The sequence below is a fragment of the Camelus dromedarius genome, chromosome 24, assembly GCF_036321535.1.
Source record: "Camelus dromedarius isolate mCamDro1 chromosome 24, mCamDro1.pat, whole genome shotgun sequence".
NCBI lineage: Eukaryota > Metazoa > Chordata > Mammalia > Artiodactyla > Camelidae > Camelus > Camelus dromedarius.
The window spans coordinates 1,945,158-1,968,609 of NC_087459.1; positions in this window are offsets into that span (position 1 = coordinate 1,945,158).

The window sequence follows — 23,452 nt, forward strand, 5'->3', positions numbered from 1 at the left end:
TTTCAACCAAGTCCCGTGAGAAAGGGTCCCAGCTGCATTCAGACCTGCTGGTGTTGGCTAAAACTTCTAAACTGGGCAAAACCAGAGCACTTGAATGTTTTCTCTGAGACAAACATTTTCTCTTAAGTAGATAAACATATATAGCTTTGAGCACCCACTCTGTGCCTGACACTGGGCCATATGCTAAGATATCACTATTATTCATAGCCTTGTCATTTTTCAGACAGCTGCTTCTGAGTCCTTTTGGCATTTGTCTGCATCTCGCGTGGAGTGGGTTGAATAGTGGCCCCGAAAAAGATATGTCTCTGTCCTAACCCCCAAAACCTGTGAAGACGACCTTATTTGGAAATAGGGTCTTCAGATGTAATTAAAGCTCTCAAAAATCTTAGCAATGTTCTCCTAGGGCAGTCTATCCAGGAAATAGATATAAAAGCAAAAATTAACAAGTGGGACCTAATTAAACTTACAAGCTTTTGCACAGCAAAGGAAACCATAAGCAAAACAAAATGACAACCTACAGAATGGAAGAAAATATTCGCAAATGATGTGACTGACAAAGGTTTAATTTCCAGAATATATAAACAGCTCATACAATTTAATGACAACAACAACAAAAAAAAACCTCAATCGAAAAATGGGCAGAAGACCTAAACAAGCAATTCTCTAACAAAGACCTACAAATGGTCAGTAGGTACATGAAAAAAATGCTCAATATCGCTAATTATTAGAGAAGTGCAAATCAAAACTACAATGAGGTATTATCTCACACCAGTCAGAATGGCCATCACTCAAAAGTCCATGAACGATAAATACTGGAGAGGGTGTGGGCAAAAGGCAACACTCTTACACTACTGGTGGGAATGTAGTTTAGTGGAGCCATTATGGAAAACAGGATGGAGATTCCTCAAAAAACTAAATAGACTTACCATATGATCCAGCAATCCCACTCCTGGGCACATATCTGCAGGGAACTCTAATTCAAAAAGATACATGCACCCCAATGTTCATTGCAGCACTAGATACAATAGCCAAGACATGGAAGCAACCTAAATGTCCATTGACAGATGACTAGATAAAGAAGTTGTGGCATATTTATACAATGGACTACTTTACTACTCAGTCATAAAAAAGAATAAAATAATGCCATTTGTAGCAACATGGATGGACCCAGAGATCAACATTCTAAGTGAAGTCAGAAAAAGAAAGAAAAATACCATATAATATCACTCATATGTGGAATCAAAAAAAGAAAAAAGTAGGACACTAATGAACTCATCTACAAAACAGAAACAGACTCACAGATTTAGTAAACAATCTTAGGGTTACTGGGAAAAGGGGGTGGGAAGGGATAAATTTGGGAGTTTGAGATTTGCAAATGTTAGTCACTACACACAAAAATAGATTAAAAAAACCCAGATTTCTTCTGTATAGCATAGGGAACTATATTCAATATCTTGTAATAACCTTTAATGAAAAAAGAATATGAAAACGAATGTATGTATATGCGTGACTAGGACATTGTGCTGTACCCCAGAAATTGACACATTGTAACCGACTGTACTTAAAAAAAAAGACGCAAAAAAAAAGGGCTCTCAGGATGAGATCATCCTGGACTCAAGTGAGCCTAACTCCAGGGACAAGTGTCTTTATAAGAAAAGAGAAGGCCATGTGAAGATGCAGGCAGAGCTTGGAGTGATGTATCTACAACCCAAGGGACCCCAAAGACGTCTAGCGGCCACCAGAAGCAAGGAGAGAGACCTGGGGATTCTCCCCCAGAGCCTCCGGGAGGAACCAGCCCTGAGGACACCTTGGTTTCAGACTTCTGGCCTCCAGAACCATGGGAGAAGAAATTCCTGCAGTTGAAGCCATCCAGTCTGTGGTCATTTGTTACAGCAGCCCGAGGAAAGAATACAGCACATGTGATTTATTACCAAGTACACACAGGCGCTCCTGCTGGTGTTTTATACTGATACGGGGACGGAGGTCAAAAACTTTTGGGGATCCCTTGCTTAGCCAGCCTGATTTTGAATCTTCCTCACTGGGTAACCTTCGACAAGTTCTTTGGTTTTTGGCTTCAGCTGCCTCATTTGTCCAACAAGGTGACCAGTGGGTTAAATGAAATACTGGATGTGAGGGTGACCCGCGAGCAGGCATGCAGGAGGCCTCCGTCCCCAGCTGCTAGGAGGTCTGTTGTCGTGGCTTTGGCTTCTGCAAGCCCTGTCCACCGCCTCGACCCTGCTCCCTCGGGAAAGGAGTGGAGAGAGCACGTTTCAGGGGTGATGGCGTAAAGCTGGGTGGGATTCCACAGAGGGAATGTTGTTCCCTGGAAAATTCTGGGCCCGGTTTCCAGCCCTGCAATGGAGGCCTCCCAGGAGGAGGTGAGGAGGTGATCTATGGTCTGGAAAAGCCTGAGCAGGGCCGACCTCCCCACTGGGCTCAGCGGGAGCAGCACCCGGGGCCAGAATACTCTTGGGGGCCTACTGAACTGTTTTAAATTTGAGTGTTTTTAAAGTAAGAGGGAAAAACAAAACTGGTGGTAATGAATATGTAACAAAGACTCCAGCCTGCATCACAGCCATCTGCATACCAAATGCAGCCACAATAGATGGCTTTACTTTTTCTTTTTTACGGAGAAAGCATCCCTGGGCAAGTGACCCCAGTGAGGGGTGGAAGCTGAGCAATGAGAGGGCACGGGTGGCCCAAGCACGGAGTTTCAGGACCCTGACCGGCCAGGGAGCAGAGAGGCCTGATTCTGAAAGCCACGCAGGCCAAGCCCAGGCTCCCTGCCCACCGGTCATCGGGCCACCACTGCGGGAGGGCTGCTGCTCCTGGAATAGCAAACCAAGTGCTCACAGGCACAGTGATATTTAATCCTCCCCACGACCCTGTGAGGCAGAATTGTTATCCCCATTTGGCAGATGGAGAAACCGAGGCCTAGGAGTCCCTGCACATACTGTAGGCGCTCAGTAAATATCTGCTGAGTGTGAACTGGATGCCCAGAAGGGAAGTTAAGTCCTGTGCCCAAGCTCACAAGACTGGTTAGGGTAGAGCTCGGATGTGAACCAGAGCAGCCCTGCTCCAGAGCCCCAGCTATAACCACCACCTTCTACTGCCTTTTAGTGCACAAGCCAGGCCCTGCTCTGGTGATGTTCCTAATCCTTACATGGAACCTAAAGGTTGCTCTTATCAGCCCTGTTTCCAGGTGAGGAAACTGAGGCTCAGAGGGCTAAACATGCCTGTCCAGTTTCCACTTGACTCCATAAGTGGCTTCCTCTCCTTCCCTCTGCAGCGTCCTTTGGTCCAAAATTCCGGGAGGGACGAGTGGCAGTACCTGTCCAGGCAGCAGAGCCTCGGTGTTTACTTGGCTTCCTGCCTGCCCAGAGCAGACTGACCCCCGCCCATTATCCCAGCAGGAAAGCAAGGGAGGCCTCCCGCTGGTCCGGAAGGCAGGGGCAGGGATGGCTACTGGCCCCCCTTCGTCCTGACAGCCAAAGGGCCATCATCTGAATTTCAGGCCATGCCTTCCCAGGCTGCAGGGAAGAGAGAGGTGACTGAGGGGGTGGGGCCACAGCTCCCCTTGCGCCCGGCTCTCCCCAGGGAATGAAAAGAACATCAGACTCAAATTCCCCTAGCTGGCCCTCACCTTGGATAAGTCAGTCCATGCCCCTCAGCCTCAGTTGATCCATCTGTAAAATGGGAGCTTTGGGGAAAAGACACAGTGTGGGCCAGCCTCAGTGTCCTCACCTTTAAACAGGGGATGAGGACAAGGATCCCGAGGGCTTTCTGGACCAGGCAGCTACACTGAAGGGCTCACCTTCTCCCTCCCTTTAATCCAAACTTCTGGGAAAAAGCAAGAGGAACAGCTCAGTGTAATACAAATTCCACACTTTTCTCTCTTCTCAGATGAACACATTTGGACCTAATGTGGGTTTCTTTCTTCTAGTCTTTTTTTTTTTAATTGAGGTATAGGTAATGTACAATATCACATAAGTTACAGGTATACAATATAGTGCTTCACAATTGTTAAAGTTTATACTCGATTTATAGTTATTATAAAATACTGGCCACATTCCCTGTGTTGTACAATATGTCCTTGTAGCTTATTTTATACATAATAATTTGTGTCTCTTAATCCCTTTCCCTTATTTTGCCCCTCCCCTCTTTTCTCTCCCTACTGGTAACCACTAGTTTGTTCTCTGTATCTGTGAGTCTGCTTTTTTGATATATTCGTTGTATTTTTATTTGTTGTATTTTTAATTTTTAAAAATTTTATTTATTTATTTTTGTTGTTGGGAGGGTAGTTAGGTTTATTTATGTGTTTATTTATTTAATGGAGGTATTGGGAATTGAACCCAGGACCTCGTGCATGCTGAGCACACACTCTACTACTGAGCTATACCTTCCCCCGACCTGCTGTATTTTTTAGATTCCACCTATAAGTGATATACAGTGTTTGTCTTTGTCTGACTTATTTCATTTAGTGTAATGCCCTCCAAGTCCATCCATGTTGCTGCAAATGGCAAAATTTCGTTTTTTCATGGCTGATGTTTTAAAATTTTTAATTAAAAAAAACCCAGAGGCTCATAATCATTCACGTTTTCTGCGTCCTTTTTTTGACAGCCCGCAACGTGGATACACAGAGCACGGAGGAGGGGATTAGGGGAAACGGAGGCCAAATCTGGAGTGAGTCCCAGCAGAGGCGCTGCCTGAAGGACACGGAGGAGGTGATCTCGGGACCTCCTGGCCCTCTTGGGCTCCCTGCAGCCCTCCCCTGGGGACCTGGTTCACGCGCCTGCCTCCCCTGCCCCAGCGGCGCACCAGCAGCTGCACCGCCGCACACCGCAGACCAGGCGGGAAAGTGAAAATAAGCCCTGGCTGGCGGCTGAGTTTCTCTTTCCTGCCACACAAGTGCCTTATCGTCCTGGGCCACGGGTGCAGTGGGTACCAGGGCTGCTTCTGCTTCTCTTGAGGAGTAACATTTACATCATGAAGTGGATGAACTGTACCAACTGTCAGCGTCCAGCTCCATGAGTTTTTTTTAGACATTCACCACTCGAATCAAGATCAAGGGCGTACCCAGCCTCCCAGAAAGTTTCTTTGCGCCCCTTCCCGCTACACCTGCAGCAGAGTTAACCGCCGCCCTGCCTTCTAGAAATACCAGTTACCTGTGTCTGTTTGTGAACTGTGTACAAAGCAGTCAGTCATGGTTTGAGCCTTTCTCGTCTGGTTTCTTTCGCCCAGTGTGATGTGGGTGAGGGTCATGTGAGATGCTGCATGATGGAGAGTCTGCTCCGTTTTACTGCTGAGACGTGTCACTGATGTACCTCAATTTGTTTATCCAGCCTCCTGCTGATGGATATTTGGGGTGTTTCCAGCGTGGGGCGGTTAGGAACAAAGTTGCTGTGACATGTGTATACAGGTCTCTGTGTGGACAGAGGCTTTCTTTCCTCTTAGGTAAATACCTAGGTGAGACTGCTGGGTCATAAGGTAGGTGTATGTTTAGCTTCACACAAGACTGCCAACAGGTCTTCCTCTCTGGCTGCCCAGAGCTGTTTTAAGACCTCAGAGGCCCTGGCGTGACGTCTTGAGGAGACCCTACTCCACATCACAGCAAGCCTGTGAACTACATTAAACATTTTTTTTTTGAGTAAAAAATAATTTTTCAGAGGCTTTTCTAATTCTGCTTTTTGAAATTATTTGGCTCTGAGTAACTCACTTGCTCTGTGGGGTCAGCCGGAGTTCCTCAGCAATCATGTTTGGGCAGTCTGACAAAGGAGACAACTGGTTTTCATTTGCAGTGAGGTTTTTATGAATAATACATCTAGCACCTAATGAATGTCCTAACCTTCCTCACTTTGTGAACACCTATTTACCCCTCAAAGCCCCACTCAAAGGTCCACACCTCCATGAAGGCCTCTAGGTGTAGACAACTGCAGCCTCGCTCCATCTCCCTCCCCAAGTCCAGAGGCTGCTGTGTGACCCTGATGTCACGCCCCCTGGGAGGAGAGCCCTGAGCACCATCATGGTCAGTGCACTGAGGAGCCTATGTCTGGAGCACAGGGCCTGCCTCATACCTTCCTGGATGCCTGGCACACGTTTGTTGATCTGATTTGTCCCTTTCGGGTGCCCTTTCCCAGAACTGCAGGGCTGGGTGGCAGAGGAGCTGGTACCACCTTGAACATGTATGTTAGTGCTAGCAGCAAAGGCTGTGGCTTTCTTCTAATTCTCTGAGAAGTTGTCTATGACCCCCAAAGAGTTGAGGGGGAGAATCTCTGATGGCCCTGGAAGGAGTGTTCCCTGGGAGAGAATACAGGTGACTTGTAACCATGGAGAACAAGGGAGGGAACAGAGAGGGTTCATTTAATGAGCATTTAGAGTACACCTTTGCTCCCTGCACTGGGTCCCAGGGATGTGAACAAGACAGACAAGGTCTAGGAGTAAACAGCAAACACATAAAGATGACTTCAGATCATATCAGGGGTATGACAAATGAAACAGGGAGATGTGGGAAGACCTCTCTGAAGAACCAAAGACCTGTATGACAAGAAGCAGCCAGCCAAAGCTGTGGGCCAGAGTGTTACAGACAGATGGAATGGCCAGTGCAAAGGTCCTGAGGCTGGGACACCTTGCAGTGTTGGAAGGCTGGCCAGGTGGCCCTCAGGATCCTGGGTGTCTGCAGCATGCAGAGTGGAGGAGGTGAAGGTGGATGTGTGTGGGGCCAGGGGGGGCGGTTGGTCTCAGGCCAGCTGTGGGGGCCCATGGGACTTAGGGTTGCGAAGTTCTGGATAGCAGCAGTCTGGTACCTCCAAGTCCAACCCAAGAGGCCAAGGTGTTGCCCACACCTCCGGATGGGTGGGAGACTAGAGAAGGGGCAGGTGGCTTGTCCAAGGTCCTTTGGCAACCTGTGCCAAGTTCCCTCATTGCACCCCAGCCTGCTGGTCCTCTTGTACGTCCTCTGACTCCCCAAACTCTCTCCCTCCTCAGGGCTGCTCCAAGGTCAAGAACACATTTCTCTATGTTTTCCCAGCCAATTCCTACCTTCCCTGTGGGGGTCTCAGCTTAAATGTCATTTATCAGAGACAGCTCCCACACTGCATCCCCCAGTTTAAACTAGGTCCTCCCTTCAATCTCCCTCTTACAACCATGACCTTTTCCTTTGTGCCATTTAAGACAATTGGTAACTCATTTTACGTATGTATTTGTGTGAATCTTTGTTTACCGAGGGTCCCCCCACATGGGAGCCCCGGGAGGCCCATGCACCCTGCCATCTTCCCTGCACCGGCGCCAGCACCAGCACCGTGCTGGCCCCACCTTTACAACAGGAGTGAAAGACCTGGATTCCAAGTCCAGCCCCTCCGAGCCTCATCCCCCGCCGTGGCCTCCTACACAGGGGACCCTGAGTCCCCTCCCTCCACGTCTCCTAGGTTCCCAAGATCTAAAAGCTGATTCCTCTAGTCTACTGGGAGCCCACTCACCCCAGGTCCTGTGGGGATGACAAAGCCCTGGTCCCAGCCAGCCAGCCACGGAAAGAGCCCCTTGGCTGGAGAGGACCAAGGAAGCCAAGCCCCTGGCCCCAAAGCACTGCCCCTTCCTCACTCCTCACTTGAACACATCTGCACTTGTGGGGGTTCCCCCACGTTTGCTTATTATTATATTAATTTTAAAAGGAATACTAAATGCAATGTGGAATTCTGGTTTGGATCCTGGACCAGAAGAAGGACATTGGTGGAAAAACTTAAAGTCTGAAGGAAGTCTGTAGTATTGTTAACAGGGATGTCCCAACACTGTGTGTCTAGCTGTCATAAATGTCACGTGATGATGTAAGATGTGAACAATGCGGCAACTGGGTGAGGGGATTTATGGGAACTCACTGTACTACCCTGACAGCTTTCCTATAAATCTAAGAAGTTTGGTTTTAAAAAACTAAAGAAAAAGGAGAGAAAAGCAAGCCACCCATCAGACTGGTAAAAAAGATAAAGACCGATAATGCCAAACGTCTCTTAGGACACGGAGAACAGCAGGTATGTCTGTGTGTGTGTGTGTGTGTGTGTGTGTGTGTGTCTGTGTGTGTCTGTGTGTGTCTGTGTGTGTGTGTGTGAAGTGCAACAAGTATCCTGCAAAACCAGTTAGCACCTGGGGTCAAGTTCAAAACCGGCCTATCCAGCAACCCCACACTCCCCTGCGGGGCCTCTCAGAATTGTGGCTCCCAGACCAGCAGCATCAGCATCACCTGGAAACTTGTTAGAAATGCAGATCCACAGGCTCCGCCCCAGAGAAACTGAAAAACCAAAAATCCCAACCCAGACCCCTGGGTTGTGTGCCAGCAATGGGTGTTTTCACAAGCCCTCCAGGTGATTCTGATGTGTGCTGAAGTTTGAGAGCTGCTAGTGCCCCGAATGCGTTCCAGAGTAATCCTCAAGTCTGATCACAAAGAGAACTGGAACCAGCCTACGTGTCCATCACGAGGAAATGAAGACAGGAGCGAAAAGGCAGTGTCCACAGTGCAATGGGGGCTCAGTACCACTCATTGCACCCTCGTGTGTCCACAGGGGTGAGTCTCACACACATAACCTCACAAACAAGGCAAGTTACGAGATACATATGGTATGAGGCCAGCCAAAAGTTTCAGCACCCAAAAATGTTCTGGGTGGGAACAGACACGTATGGATCTAAAGATGGGCCCAGGGATGAGAGACACCAATATTCAGGGAGAGAAAGAGAAAGGTGGGGAAAGAAGAAGTTGAAGGGGGAATTCTGATCTACCTCAAACATTTTATGTTTTAAGCCAGCGATTGGAGATGAGATAATTTGCATGCCTGAGAGACTTCCTTAACATTTTAATGAGTGCATGCTCTTTAAAAGTGACTCATAGAGACCCACCCACACAAAATTAAAAGTGAGGACCGCTCATTTCAACCCATCTACTCTGAATATTTGGTGAATATACCTGCAAGATTGGGTCTATGTATTCCTTCAAAAATAATGTAAAATTTTGGGAAAGACAAAACTTGAGGACAGTAAGGAGATCAGTAGTTGCTGGGGTGAGGGATCGGTGGGGGGATGAACAGTCCAAGCACTGGGGACTTTTAGGGCAGTGAAACTATTCTGTGTGATACTGTAGTGGTGGACACATGTCTCTTATCAAAACCCTAATAGAAGCCACAGACTGTAGTTAATAACAATGTATCGGTTCATCAGTTGTAACAAGCATACCACACCAATGTTAATAATAACAGGGGAAACTGAGGCAGTGGGGGGGGCAGGGAGGGGTTGGAAAGGGGGTATATGAGAACTTCCTGCACTTTCTGATCAATTATCTATAAACCTGAAACTGCTCTAAAAATAAACAATTAATTTAAAGAAATAAATTAACCCCCAAATGAATGTTTTCTCTGATGGATGTTTTAATGTTTTTTTTTTAAGTGCAAAGCAGCTCTCGCAACACACGGAGCCCACCCTCCATGGGAGGATTCTCAGAGCACAGCATTCCAACTCACCAGCTGTAGGTGTCCAGCCAGCCCCTGCCAATGGACTCTGAGGCTGGCTCCTACTCTGGCCAGCAGGGCTGTGATGACCTGTCACCTAGTCCTTGCCCATCCATAAGAGCTCTCAGCTCATCACTGCGGGCTGCACTTTCCAACATGGGAGCCGTGAGCTCCGCATGGCAGGTGAGCACCTGAAATGTGACTTGTCTGAACTGAGATGCGCAGGGAGGGGAAATCTACCTGGATTACCTAGGCTTGGTACAAACAGAAGAATGTAAATTATCTCACCATTTCTATCGTGATGGCATGTTAAAATGATATTTTGGACATACTGGGTTAATGAAAAGATTAAAATGAATTTCACTTGTTTCTTCATTTCTTTTTTTTAAGGTGGTTCCTAGAAAATTAAAAATGACACACACCCCACATTTGTGGCTTGTGTTATTTCTCTGTTGGCTGACCCTGATTGAGGGGATGGGTTTATGCACGTGGAACTGCTCAGGGCAATAATGCCTATGGAAATTTTGCTGAGATACGTGATTAAGTGAACACAAGTAAGCTACAGAAATGGGGTAGGGTCTACTTATTTATTCTTTCTAAAGACAACCAATCTCGTGTGTGTGTGTGTGTGTGTGTGTGCTTGCGTGTGTGAGAGAGACAGAGAGAGAGAACATGAACACACCGGCAAAGGTCTGGAAGGATCCACCAAACTATTCAGCCAGCTCCCCAGGAAGAAGGGCTGGTGAATCGGGACCACTGCTGTCTGCTTCTCTCTGAATGGTATGAATTCATTTAAACAAGATTGTCCTGATTTGCTAAGTAACAACTGTCTTAGAAGATACATGCATTTAACAGGTGGTGGAGTTCCCTGTCTTGGGCAGCGGTTCTCTAAGTGGAGTCCCTGCCGCTCCAAAGCAGGAAGATCTAGGCGGGCACCTGGGTCCTGGTGGCAGGAGGGACAGGTGGGCGCAGAACCAAGGGCAGGGGCTGGACTCAGTCTGAGCCTGAACCTTGACTCTGTGAGACCTGGGAGCTCCCTAAACCCAAGCCTCATTTGCCTTGACTGTTAAGAGGGTAGTAATCCTTCCTGACCAGTAAGCTGGAAAGCCAGGTAGAGGCCTGGCAGCGGTGCTAGCAGGCTCAACCTGCGATCTGCATCCTTCACTGAGCAAGTGAGGCCTCTGGCAGGGAACTCACACTGCACCAGCCCACCGCAGCCCCTCCCCTCCCGCTCCTTGAGAGCCAGCCCCAGCACCTGTGTCCTGCGGAAGCCCCTCCCTCCCGCCTGCTCTGGGACAGGGGCCCAGCCACCCTCTCCTCAGTCTCTATTTTTCATTCTCATTCCTACCAGAAAACAATCATATTCTATTCTCCCATCTCAAAACCAAACCAAACCCAAGTTAGCCTTGTCCCGGCCCGACTTCCTCTGCCAGCTCCATCCCAATTCTCCCGTCCCCCTTGGCCATGGAAGTACCCACTCTCTGACTCCTCTCCTCTCCTCTCCTCTCTAAACCCCACTCCCATGAGGCTCTCCCCACCCAACCAGTCACACGAACTCTTCTGAAGGTCACCAGCGTCCGCCACGTTGCTGGCTCCATGGGCGAATTCTCTGTCTGCCTCTGACGGAGAACGCAGCCGCTCCTCCCCTCCTCCCCAGTGCCCCTTCTCCAGGCCCCTGTATACTCTCCTGGCTCCCTCAGACCTCCCTGGCTGCTCCTCAGAGCCCCAGCTTCCTAACACTGGGTGCCCCAGCATAGTGCTTGGGACGGTCTTCGTCTCCATCTCCACTCACCCACTCGGTGCTTGTATTGGGCCCCCAAAGATGTCCACATCCTATCCTTGAATCCGTGAACATGTTACCTTACAAATATGATTAAATTAAGGATCTTGAGATGGGGCAATTATCTTGGGTGATCCAGCTGAGCCCAGTGCAGTCACAAGGGCCCAGATAAGGGAAGAGGGAGGCAGGATAAGTAGAGTCAGAGAGATCTGAAGACGCTACGCTGCTGGCTTTGAAGAAGACGAAAGAAAGCACCACGAGTAAAAGAAAGTGGGCGGCCAGGAGCTGCGCGAGACAAGGGAATGGATTCTCCCCAGGAGCCTCCAGAGGGGACTACAGCCCTCCGGACACCTTGACTTTAGCCCCATAAGACCGATTTTGGAAATCTGAAGTGCAGAAGTGTAAGATAATACAGTTGTGTTGTTTCAAGCTTTGAAGTGTGTGGCACTTTGTTACAGCAGCTATAGGGAAACGAAGACGGCGATCTCATCCAGTCTCACGATTTAAGCACTGACAACGCCCTGATGTATCACCTCCAGCCCAGATGACAGGCTCAGGTATTGAACTGCCCACTCAGCACCTCTGCTTAAATGTCTGAATTCTGGACTTTCTTCCTCAAGCCTCCTCTACTCATTGCCTCCCCATCTGAGCACCTGGGGCAACTCCCATCTTTCCAGGTGCTCATGCCAGAAGCCTCGGAACCGTCCTTGTCTCTTCTTTCTCTCTTGCTCCCCTCATTCAGGGCTGCTGGTGAGACCTGTCAGCTCCATCTTCAAAACTGGGTCAGAATCTGACCCCTCCTCACCACGCTTACCACTACCACCTTGGGCTGAGCCACCATCACCTCTCATATCTGCATGACGGACACAACCTCCTAACTGGGTCCTCTGCCTTCACCCCTGTCCCCCTTCCCAACAGCAGCAGGGAGGCCCTTAAGTCAGAGAACGTCACACCTGTGGTCCCCAGTAAATTCAGAGTAAAAGCCAGATTCTTTGTGTGGCCAACAAAGCCGTCCATAATGTGGCAGTCCCCCCACCTCTGTGACCTCGTTTCCCCTTAACCCCTCCTCTCTCTGCCGCAGGCCTCCTTACTGCTCCTTGAACACAGCAGATACTGCCCCACCCCCGGGCTTTGCACTGGCTGTTCCCACTGCCTAGGAGACGCTTCCCAAATATCCACATCACTGTCTCCCTCACTGCCTTCAGGACTTGCTCAAATGTCACCTTATCAGCAAGGTCTGCCCTGATCACCCCGAACTGCCACTTGTCCCAGCCACCCCCTGTAAGCCCAGCCATCCTCATCCTGCTCTACTCTTCTCTTTTCCTTTCAACATACTACACAATCTGCTTAGTGATCATACTTACTGCTCTATCACCTGAACTAGAATATAAGCTCCATGAGGGAAGGGATCTTGGTTTTGTTTACTGTGCTTAGAACAGTGCTCAGCACAAAGGGCATTCAATGATTACCAACTCAATAAATTCATAAACGGAAAGGTATCCAGGTAAAGGTAAACAATCCTAAAACCGCTATGCATGTATACCAGAATTGAATGATTAAGAAAACGGCTAGTCACACTACTATATATAGATAAACAACAAGGACCTACTGTAGAGCACAGGGAATTATATTCACTGTCTTGTAATAACCTATGATGGAAAGGAATCTGAAAAAGAACACATATATGTATATGTATAATTGAATCACTTTGCTGTACACCTGAAGCAAACACAATATTGTAAATCAACCATACTTCAATTAAAAAAAAAAAAGAAAAGAAAAGAAAATGGCTGGTGGATAATAGGAACCAGGTCTCCCACTGTTGGGGTGGGAAGTTACAGCTAAGCAGGGGAAGAGGCTGGAGTGATCCATGAGGGGGTGAATTAGAGTTGGGGACATCAGCATGAACTCACGTTCACTTTAATGGTGATACAGACGGCTACAGGTAGAAATACAGATTTATATACATACACAGATTAACGGACACACGTTTTTCTCAGAGGGCCTAGAAGCAACAGCATTCCACAGCAATGCACACACCCAGCACCCAGGTCTTGGTTTCTAACACCGTTCTCCAAGAAAAGGAACCAGGGCTCCTTGGAGAAATGGCCGATTCTAGGTCTAAAGCAGGAAACATACGAGACGGGCCTGGGGCATCCCACAGGGCCAGAAAGTAAAGAGGCACTCAGAAACCCACAATGCTGGGGCGTGTCAAAGGGACACGGGGGCCAGCTGAAAAGCTCCTCATGGCAAAGTGGGAACAACTTGAGCAATTCAACAAAGGAGTATTGGGTTATGGCCCACAGTAGGAAATACCCATGAGTCCACACTGATGTAAATAGATGATTAAATAAACGAGAGCGCACAGACAAACCTCCAGTGCGGATGAAGTTCAAATAATTTATGTTCATACTCTGCCCTCAAGGGAGTGGGGCATAACTTCTCAGCCCTTACATATGGGCTGCACAGAGTGACTTCCCTCCAAAGAATATTGCATGAAATGGATGAAGAAAAAGAATAACTCTACAGTAGAGAAACCTGAGGAACAGTGCCTCAGCCAGGTGACCAAGGTCAAAATCAGCCGTGATGAGTCAGCTTGAGAGCGTGTGCCCTGGTTAGGAGCGAGGAGAATGGCCCTTTGCTCCTGTGCTGTTCCTCCTCAAAACACATAATTCCCCAATCTAATCATGAGAAAACATCAGACAAATCCTAACTGAGAGGCATTCGGCAAAATAACTGACTAGTACTCTTGAAAACTGTCACAAAATCATCAAAGACAAATTAAGTCTGAGCACTGTCATAGCCCAGAGGGGCCTCAGGAGGCATGATGATTAAATGGGATCGTGGGTGGGGTCCTGGGACAGAAAAAGGATATTAAGGAAAAACTAAGGGAATCTGCATAAGGCATAGACTTTAGTTAATAATAATGCATCAGGGAGGGTGAGATAAAGCTCAGTGGTTGAGCCCGTGCTTCGCATGCATGAGGTCCTGGGTTCAGTCCCTAGTACCTCCATTAAAAAAAAAAGTTACTAAAAAAAATGCATCAAAATGTGTTTATTAATTGTGACAAACACACCATCCCAAATAAGATGTTGCTAATAAGGAAAACTGGATGTGACACCCTGAACTGAATCCTGGAACAAAAATGGGCGTTAGGGGGAAAACTGGTGAAATCCAGATGGAGCCTGGAGTTTGGTTAATAGTAACGCACCAGCGCTGGTTCCTTAGTTTTGACAAATGTGCATGGTGGTGTAGAACGTTAACAGTGGGGGAAACTGGGTGAGAAGTAGATGGGAGCTTTCTGTAACTAACTTTTCCACTTTTCCCCAAAGTTAAGTTTATTAAAGAAAAAAATAACCTGACAACTCAATGGGATCACAGCAGTTGCTCAGATAACAAGATAATGGGGATTATGATTTTCCATTTTTTTTTCTGATGATGGAAATAACTCATTCAATATTTAGCAAAGCCATGGCCCTCACACAGGTAAAAAATTCCATGATACAAAAATGAATAAAACAGAAAGTGAAATCTTCCATGATTCCACTCCTCACTGCTAAGTCAATATATTATATTCTGGACTTTTCCCTATGCATGTGTGAACATAAAAAAGCTTTTTACAAACATGAGATGACATCCTACATTTTAGTGACTTGCTTAGTGTTGATACATTGTGGACATCTCTCTGTCCACACATCACTCCATACTGTTCTTCTGAACGGCCGAAAGCTGTTCTGCAATATGGATGTAACAACTGACCATTTCCTTAAGATGAACAGTAATGTAATGCCAATTTTTTTCCCACAGACAATGCTCCAGTGAGAACCCTCCTCCACACACCTTCATGAACACGTGCGGCAATTCCCTCAGGACAGACCCCTGGCTGCAGAACTGTGGCTGCAGCGGCACACTTAAAGCGCTGTCTTCCTACTGCCAATCGTTATTACCCTGAGGATCAACTGCCTGGCTCCATCCTTCCCGAAGGCAGAGGGGAGCACGTAGCCCCTTCCCCTCCCTTCATCTCTTTGGTGACATCTTCCTTTGATCCAGGTGATGGGTGGCCATTGTGACATCATGGATGTGTGGTGGGGGGAGGGCAGGACACACCATGTGATTGACCAACCAGGACCTCAGGGGACAGAACTGGATGTCCCTCTGAGAGTCAGCGTGTGTTTGAGATGGCAGAAGTCTCAAAGATTTCTCAGCCTGGGGCAGCAGCCAGGGAGAGGGTGTGTGACATTTCAAAAATCATAATACATAGCAAAAAAAAAAGTGACAATGAATATATGTATGTTCATGTATAACTGAAAAATTGTGCTCTGCACTGGAATTTAACACAACATTGTAAAATGACTATAACTCAATAAAAAATGTTAAAAAAAATCATAATACGATACCATGATTTCATATTTGGAAGAGACAATGAAAGCATTTTCTCATACAAAGCGTCCATTTATCGTTCAGTTCTTCAACAAATATTTGGATTTCTTTTGTGTACTGATGACGTGCAGGGCTAGGACTGCCACAGTGGGCAAAGCTAAGCTCCTGATCTCACAGCACTTCTATTCTGCTTGGAGACAAATAATAAACGCAGTAAGTATGAGTTAGTGGCAAGTGCTGCATTATCTAGGGTAACAGCCAGCTGCTGGAACCCACAAACCCCAGCACTGCTGGGGCTACCGCAGTCCTCTGACTCCAGACCGGGCCGAACGCCCCATCTCAGGCCTCCTCTTGCCAGCCCTTACAACCCATTTCTGTGATGATTTGATTAATGCCTGTCTCCTCCACTAAACCTTAAGCCCAAGACTTGCTTCCTCCTCTGTAGCCACAGGGGCCTTCCTTTCGTCCCAAGCTTTTTCCTGCCTCCCTGCTGAGTCCTCAAACAAACGGGCCTCTCCCACCAGCCACGTCTCAGCTCACACATCCCTGCCTCAGAGCGGTTTTCTCAGATCTCCCTGTTTTATCAGTTCCTGCCAGCCGCTGTGGCACCTCCAGCTCTGTGGCAGAGGGAGAGAAGCACTCCAAAGAGCCACAGTCCCTTCTACAGCATGACACTGCTGGGAGACGCAGCCCATGAGCTTGGCCTCTACGCCTTCCTTGCATCCACGGGGTCACGGGACTGGCTCACCAATGACGTGGGAACAGGAGTGGAGTGTGTTACTTCCAGGCCAAGGCAGTTAAGAAGCAGAGGCGCCCTCCTTATCCCCTCTCCCTCCGTGCAGAGGCAGGATAGGGATGTCCAGGGCGCACTGGAAGCCAGGTGACCCTGAAGGCAGCACTGTGGTCGCCTGGGCCCAAGTGACTGTGTGGAGCAGAGCCACTCACTCCCTCCCCAGTGGGGACATCCACACTGGGCAGATGTTGGCACAGCTGGCTCCTTCTTATCACTCAGCTCTCAGCTCAAATGTCGCCTTCTCAAGAAGGCCTCTCCCCAGCACCCTAAAGTAACCCTCTAGTCAGCCTGGGTCACATCAACCGATTCTATGCATATTCGTAATAAACTTCAAAGTCTTTTGTTCCTTTGTCTGTTCACTTGAATACTGTCTGCCCTAAGAACGCAAACTTCGTGGGGACAAGAAGTCTGGCCCCTCTTGCTCGTGCTGTATTCCCACCACCTAGAAGGGCGCCTGGCACAGGGCAGGTCGTAATAAACAACTGAGTGAGGGAGGGATCTGGCCTGCATGTCTCAGATTCCTCGTCTGCAAAGCAGGGCAAATCCCCATCTCTGTCATCTCACGGGGCTCCTCTGGGACTGTGTAGGTTATCTTCAGGAAGTCTTAAGTGTCACAGAATTGGGGGCTGATAATTTTAAATCGATCAAGACATGAGTCATAGGTGAGACTTCCTTGCCAACATGCTAGGCGCCAGGTGTGGGCCTCTCGTAACCTACTGGACTGTAGCTTCAAAGCCATGGCTTTCCCACCTCGTTGTGGGTTGGGGGGTGGGTCTTGGGAGTTTCTGGTTACATCCCCTTTGAGGCAAAGACTACTAACAAGCTCTTGCCGTAAGGCAAAGGATCAGAAGTTGCTGGGTGGGGTCTCTGTGAAAGCTCTTTACAGGATTATGACTCCTTTTAGGGGGAGAGGTGATAATTAGGTTTGTTTGTTTGCATATTAATGGAACTACCGGGGATTGAACCCAGGACCTTGTGCATGTTAAGTAAGCATGCACTCTACCGCTGAGCTATACCTTCCCTGCTAGGGTTATGACTTCTTTGCTCCCCCCCAGAAGCTCCCCCCGCTTCTTCTTCTTCCTTCTTGGACAGTGGATATAGCTGATTTTCCAGCAGGGCTGAGGCTAGCCCTTGGTGTGCCTTTGTTCAAATTAGAAAAAGACTTCCACTGTGAGCAGTTGAATTAGAAAAACAACAGCTCCCGTCGGCAGAAGCATGCCTATGGGTGCTGGGCCTGGCCTACACTATTCAATCCCTTGGCTCAGAGCTTTGAGCAGTACATGACCTGCACAATGGTCCATGGCAGCCCTGATTCTGGACTATGAGGCAACTTTGAAGATGGCAAGCATTTGCCTTGGGCAGAGGTGAAAGATGAAAGAAGTCTGGGCCCTTGATAAGGGTGGAGCCCCTACACCAGCCCTGCAAGGAAGGCCTTCCTCTTGACTTCTCTTCCTTTTGCTTTTTAAAAAAAATTTTTTAATAATTTATCTTGTAAAAACTTCAAAGTTAGAGAAAAGTTGCAAGAACCATGCAAAGAACTCTCCTTCGCCCAGATTGGTCGATTAACATTCTATTCCATTTACTCCACCCTCCTCTCTTCCTCCCCTCCTCTCCCTCCTGCTCTATGTAAATATGCACCCATTGTTAACGTTCCTTCTCTGAGTCACATGAAAGCAGTTGGCAAACATGATGCCCATTACCCCCAAATCCTCCAGTGTGTAGATCCCCCAAACAGGACAATCTACTGACCATTTGAATCACTTGACTTCTTAAGTGAAACATAACTTCTACCAAAAGTCAGTTATTTTGGTTTTCTGTTATAAGCAACCAAATCTAATTCTAACTTTTGACCTCTTTATCCCAAAAATTCACGGGAATGCGGGGAAGGTCAGACAAAGCTACGAGTGGTCTGGCCCGCCCCCCCCCACGCCCTCGGCTCCATCACCTGGGCCTCCCTTTGGCTCCTGCAGGCCTGTCCAGCTTCCGAACATTTTTTCAATTGAGATAAAATTCACGTAATGTAAAACTCCTCGCTTTATAGTGAAAATTCAATGGCATTGAGTACATTCACAATATTGGGTAACCATCACCACTCTCTTGTTCCAAAACATGTTCGTCACCCCAGAAGGAAACCCCGTACCTACCGAACAGTCATTCTGCGTTCCACCCGCTTTGGGGCAACCACCAATCCATCTAGGGACTCCCCCCTCTGGATACCTCCTATAAATGGAATCACACACTACGTGCTGCCTCTGGACTTTGCACCAGCTGTTCCCTCTTCCCAGATGAATTTCCCTCCTCCAACTCTGACTCATCCTCACTTCACCAGCACTTCCTTAGGAGGCTTTCCTAGGGTCTCCCCTGACGTCAAGCCCCCCCCCCCAACATACACTCTCATAAAAACCCGAAGTTTCTCTCCTCAGCATTGTTCACAATTATAATTACTCTATGTGGTAATTTCAGTCATGTTTCCTGTAGTTAGATTACAACATTTATTAGACAGGAGTATATCTGCCTTGTTTATCACTGTATGCTGGGGCCGCCCCAGAATCTGACACATAGTAGGTGCTCAGTAGTACTTTGGAAATTGCCCAAATGAGTGAGTCATTACAGAGAAATCACCTTGTCTCCCCTCGGCCGGTGACATGGAGGCCCCAGCGCATCACGGCCCCTCCCTCCCTCGCCAAGGACTTCCCACATGCCCATATATGGACATGATGCAGGCCAGCTCTGGCCCTGGTCTGTGAGGTCCAGGCCTCTGCGACCTCACAATGACCAGGGCCCTCCCCACGTCTATAAGAGGCCCAGGAGTCGGCCCCTGGCTCACAGCCCACAAAGTTCCACCTGCTCACAGGTTGGCTGGCTCGACCAAGGTGGTAGCCCCTGCTCTGAGCATCCAGGCCGAATCCACCTATCACCATGGCCAGATACAGATGTTGCCGCAGCCATAGCCGGAGCAGATGCCGCCCCCGGAGACGAAGATGTCGCAGACGAAGGAGGCGATGTTGTCGGAGGCGGCGGAGGAGAGGTAGAGGGTCCACCCTATGGGTGTGGGCTGGGGAGCTGGGGCGGAGCTGGGGGTTCAGCCTGTGCTGAAATTTCCTCTCTCTCGTTCTCTGCAGTGTGCTGCCGCCGCTACACCATCATAAGGTGTAGAAGAAGGTAAATGCACAGCAGCAAGACCACCACACTCCTGCCTGAACTATTACCAGCCTTCAAGACCCTCTTGCCACACCTTGAACATGCCACCGTTCCAATGAAATGAACAGGAGCCTGCTAACGAACAACGCCGCCTGTCAATAAATGTTGGAAAAAAAAATTTCTCTCTCATCTCTTTGCCTTGAGGGACTTAGGGAGAGGAGGGCTTGGGGACGCTGGGAAGAGGGGACGTGAGTGATGGTTGTTGCACTGGATCTTGTTCCAAACTCCTGACTACTCCCAAGTCCCAACTCAAATCTGCCTCTCACAGCCACTCCTTTTACAGATTCCTACCCAGTGGGCACAGGAGCCAAGCCGTGCTAGCTTCTGAACACACCTCTCCCCAATTCTGCGCTCAGTGATTTTTCTGCTGGCAGCTTGAAATGGGCCACAGAAATTGGCAAATGCTACAAATCAGGGCTTGCTCAACCACCCCTAACCCCTGAGAGCCAGTAAACATTTACCAGCTTAATTTACCAGTCCACTACATCCCACCAATCCCCAAAGTGCCCAAAGCTGAAATTCTCACTTTAAAAAGATGGCTCTGTCTGGGCACAGTGATATTAACTTGACCAGAAGCTCATTTAATTCTCAGGTACAATATCATCCCTAGTTGAGGAAACAAGGTAACTCAACCCATATGATAGAGATGTGAAGGTGTTTCACAAAACACTTCCATCCCCTTGGCTCAAAGAGAATGCTCAGGTCTTTGACATGAGCCTGGGTCACAATCAACTCGTGGTGGCAAAGCCCAGGGCATTTCATCAGTGACCAGGAACCTACCCAGTACCCAAGAGTGGCGGTTGGTCACGACTTCCATTTAGTGACCACCGTGGAGCACAGGGATTCTGCGGGCGCCCCATCCAGGTCTCACACCAGACTTGTGAGGCCAGTATTGATGGCCCCGTCTTCGCAGGTGAGGACATTGAGCAGGGAGTTGAACTTGCTTCCATGGCCCCATTCACCCCACTACTAGATTGGTTCCACACCCAGTTCAGCAGGATGGCTGAACACAGACCCCCCTGGGCAGGCTTTTTACAAACAGGGCAAGCTCTAGCCATGAGATTTTGATTTAGCAGGGTCTGGAATAAGGCCTGGCTTTCATATTTTTAGCAAGTGCCCTGGGGGGAATCTGACAACACTGATAAAGAAGCCTCTGTGTTAGTTTCCTATTGCTGTTGTAACAAATTACCACAAAATTCATAGCTTAAAACACATTTATCATGAGCCTTACGGGGCTAAAATCAAGGTGTGGACAAGTCCTGGAGGCTCTCAGGAAGCATCTTCCTCATCTTTCCCGGCTCCTGGAGTCCACCTGCAAACCTTGGCTCAGGGCCCCTACCTCCATCTTCAAAGCCAGTGGCATAGCATCTTCACATCCCTCTGTCTCTCCTGCCTGCCTCTTGCATCTTATAAGGACCCATGTGATTACACTGAACACACACAGATAATCCAGGATGATCCATCCATCTCAAGTTACTCACATCCAGCACATCCCTTCTGCACCTAAGGTAACATTCACAGGTTCAGGGATTGGGGCGTGGATGTCTTTGGGAGGGAGGCTTTCAACTGTCTACCACATCCTCCCTGCAGTTGCTGTGATTCTGATTCTGGATTTTAATGGGTGGAGGGAAGACGACTCATTTTGGGGAGGGAAGTGTCCCCGGGGCTGGGAAAGGGGCAGAGGGCCAAGGGCATGGACTCTGAAGCCTGGCCTTGTTCCTTATTTGCGGTGACCATGAACAAGTCACTTAACCTCTTGGGCCTCAGTTAATGAGTAAATGTATGGAATTTCTGGCATAGAGTAAGCACTAGATAACTGTGGACAGAGAAGTCCCGCTCCCATCCCCTGTGCTCTGTAAAACCCCAGACCACAGCACAGCTGCAAAGGCAGTGAGGAAGATTTGGGAATGACTTGTGGATTCCCACCAGCTGGGGGGGATGAGGGACACGTTTTACGGGCAAGGTGAGAGGTGGCTGCCATGCTCTGTGTTGCTTTCACAGAAGGGACCAGGTGGGGACAATGGTGGGGTGGGGCTGCCAAGTCACAGTGGGGGTCCCCTTTATATACAAGTCCCCAAGGAGTGGCTGACAGACCCAGCCAACACTACTAACAGCAAGAGCAGGTGGGCAGGCCTGAGCCCTCCTCCCCAACCCCCAAGGTCTGCTGCAGCCTCAGCCTAAGCCTCCTGACCTGCAAACACAATGGTCCGGTGCCGCCCACGGAGTCCCAGTGAAAGTCCACAGCAGGACACCAGGCAGCAGCGAGAAAGCGATGCCCAGAAGCAGGAGCAGGAGCTGAGGCCGGAGGACGTCCGCATCTACGGAAGGACCCACAGAGGCCGCTATCGCTACAGACACAGGATTCACAGACGGCGCTGCTCCTGCCCAAGGCGCCGGAGACGTGCCCGCAGCCACAGGAGGCACCGCAGAGGTTTGGCAAGCCCCCACCTCGCCCCCATTCTGGGCACCCCCGCTGCCTCTGGGCCCTGGCACAGAAGGGCAGCGGGAGGCTCGTGAAGCGCTGGGACCCCACCCCATCCGACAGCCCTCACACCCCATACCCACCCAGGTTCCCTAGATGGTAACTAGAACTTTTTCCAAAAGGCTGCAGGAGGATTAGGAGGAGGAGAAGATGTAGAAGGCGGCTGTAAGCCTTCCTGGGCCCATCACACCCCAGGTTGGAAATTAAGGGAAAGAAAAAGTCATCTGCCAGGAACCACCTCACGAGACCATGGCAACCCTCCACGGATGCTCAAGCCCCGAGTTTGCAAGGAGCCCATGAGATCTTGGGTAAAATGAGCAAAAGTCATCTGCCAAATAAAGCTTGAGATAAGAAACTTGCTGGCCTGTCAGGGTGATCTTTATTCAAATGGCACAAACATGGGGGGGGGTGGCAAGGTCAGGGGGCTCACCCTCAAGTACAGTGCTGGTGTGTTACCCTGTGACATTGTGGGCTTTGGGCGTCCTGTCACTTGGAGCCATCATGCCAGAGGCCACTTCCCATTTCCTTGTTGGCCCCACTTCCATCTTCCCAACCTGAAGAAGCTGGGCAAGGTGTGAACTGCGCTGAGATGGGAAGCAGGTCTGGCATGCTCCAGCAAGAGGCTGAATTTGGTGAGGCCTTGTGGGCTGCTAGAATTCTGAGGTAGCACCCTCATTGTCACAACAGGGCCATGCTCCCTCTGGAGGCTCTAGGGCAGAAGCCAGTCCTGCCTCTTTCTGGTTTCTGGTGGCTCCTTGTAATTCTTGGTGTTCCTTTGCTGTGGCCAGATCTCCAATCTCTGCTTCCTGTATGAAGTCTCTCTGCCCCACTCTTGTAGGGACACTGGTGATTGCTTCAGGGCCCACTTGGATAATCCAGGATATTCTCCTGCTCAGGGTCCCTGGAGGGTCATTATTCAGCTACTGAGGATTTGGGACAAGATCTGAATTATGTGTCAGAAAACGGATTCCTAGTGCTCAGAAATGACCAAGGGCATTTGAGTCCCTCTCTCAGGCTGAAATTGTGCTGTATGGGCACATGTGGCTGAAGAGATTAGGGACCCCAAAAGCTTAGGATCCACTGCATTTAAAGGGTGACTCTGGAGGACAGGGAAGAGTGAGTACGGTTGGTTTTCTTTAGTTTTATAAAAGTACAGTGCACTGGTTTTAAGTCTGCTAGAGAAGGCACCACCCAGGTCAAGAAACCAAACATTTTCAGTTTCCCTGGAAGGCTCCCTCGTGGGTCCCTTTCACACACACTGTCAATAGCTCTTGGGCTGTGTACTACAGGGATGTGGGGAGGAGTCTGTGTACTCTCCTACTTCTGGAAAT